Raw genomic sequence first — 1,797 nt, forward strand, 5'->3', positions numbered from 1 at the left:
ATGTAGCAATTAACACGAAAATATGCTCTAACTCTCTTAAAATCTAACATGCAAGAATGAAGTTGAGTTCTAAAAATGCAGCTTAGAAAGAAACCATTCTGCAGCCCAGTTAATCGATTAAATTCTTGGTTAATCGATTAACGAGATGCAAAATTGTAAATGATTCAGTTTTCCAAGTTTTCTGTTCCAACTGCTTTTCAAAAACTTACGTTAATCGATTAAAACTCACNGAAACCATTCTGCAGCCTAGTTAATCGATTAAATTATTGGTTAATCGATTAACGCGATACAAAATTGTAACTGATTCGGTTTTCCAAGTTTTCTGTTCGAACTGCTTTTCAAAAACTTACGTTAATCGATTAAAACTCACCTTAATCAATTAACTGCATATTTCTATGTATATTTTTAAATTGCAATACTCAAATACGTTATGCACTTAACTTATACATGTTCAACACTAAGTTTATGCCTAAGTATATATATTATGCATAAATATATTATGAATGTCATATCTCAAAATAAAATGATTTAATGTATTATGTATATGAGACATGTATTGAGTTTACCTAAGCCTTAGACTCAACCTAAACTAATTACTAGTCTAAGTCTAATACCAATCTTGAGGCTTAAGCACGTTGATTTGTTGATGATCTTCAAGCTCTTATGAAACTCAAATTGTCCTCATCAAAACACATAGTGGGCAAGCTTTCCAAAGTGCTCCTCTTGACATGCGCACTTTCCCGTTAATCGATTAAAAGGGCACTTAATCGATTAACTGAGCGTTAAACAACTTTTCTATATAAACTGTGATTTTACACCATGCTTCATACATTCATTCATTTTTAGAATTGCTAAGTTGCATATTTTCGTGTTCATTGTATGTCATATAGGAAGAGAGAATTGCATGTGAGAATAGTGAGAGATAGTATCATGCTTATGGATTAAAATGCCATCCATTGCATGTGATTAAATGTGTTCATCATTCTATATTTTCTTGCATGATTCTTTCATTTCTTTTAGAGATTTCATAGGGTAGAAATTATATGTTTCTTCATCATTCTGATCTTATACATATTCTTGATAAATTGTGAGAATTGTATAGGGTTTATAGTTTGTTCTTAATTGTAATATTTGAGCCATTTTGTGCTTCACATTACTCTGTTTTTTTTGTGTTGTTTTTATGACAAGGAAAGTCATCTCTTGGTGTCGTACCACCAATGAGATACAGAGAGTCTTCACCAAGACTTGGAGGTCTTGAGTTTAGAACATACTCTTGGCTGGGGCAGGACCGTAGGAAAGGTTTTCCTAGGCGATAAGTGTGGTCAAACCAAGGTATGGGTTCTAGGAATTCAAGAAGGTAGCATCCAAGGTCTTGTAATTGGAAGTGTGTATGTAATATACATTGATTTCAGTTTTAGTAGAGAAAATCACCCGAGATTAGAAGGGGAGGACTAGATGTAGTTTTGTAGTGGATCATAAAATGAACCAGTATAAAAACCTTGTTGTAGGTTGTTTCTTACCCTTATCTCTTTATCTTTTAATGTTGTTTTAAATTGCCTATTTTAGCTGATAATTTGAATATTGTAATTCTGCCATATAGAGATCATTTATATTCAAATATATATGTTGTATCATTTTTGTATAATCGGTGAGTGGATGTGCATTCGAGCCATTCATCAACTGTCTATTCTGTGCGACTTAATCGATTAAGGCAGTTCGTTAATCGATTAACTGAGAGATTTTCCATAATAGGGTTTTGGTGCAAATAGCAGTATTTGAGAATCGCGACACCTATTC

The sequence above is a fragment of the Lupinus angustifolius genome, chromosome LG20 (assembly GCF_001865875.1).
Source record: "Lupinus angustifolius cultivar Tanjil chromosome LG20, LupAngTanjil_v1.0, whole genome shotgun sequence".
Taxonomy (NCBI): domain Eukaryota; kingdom Viridiplantae; phylum Streptophyta; class Magnoliopsida; order Fabales; family Fabaceae; genus Lupinus; species Lupinus angustifolius.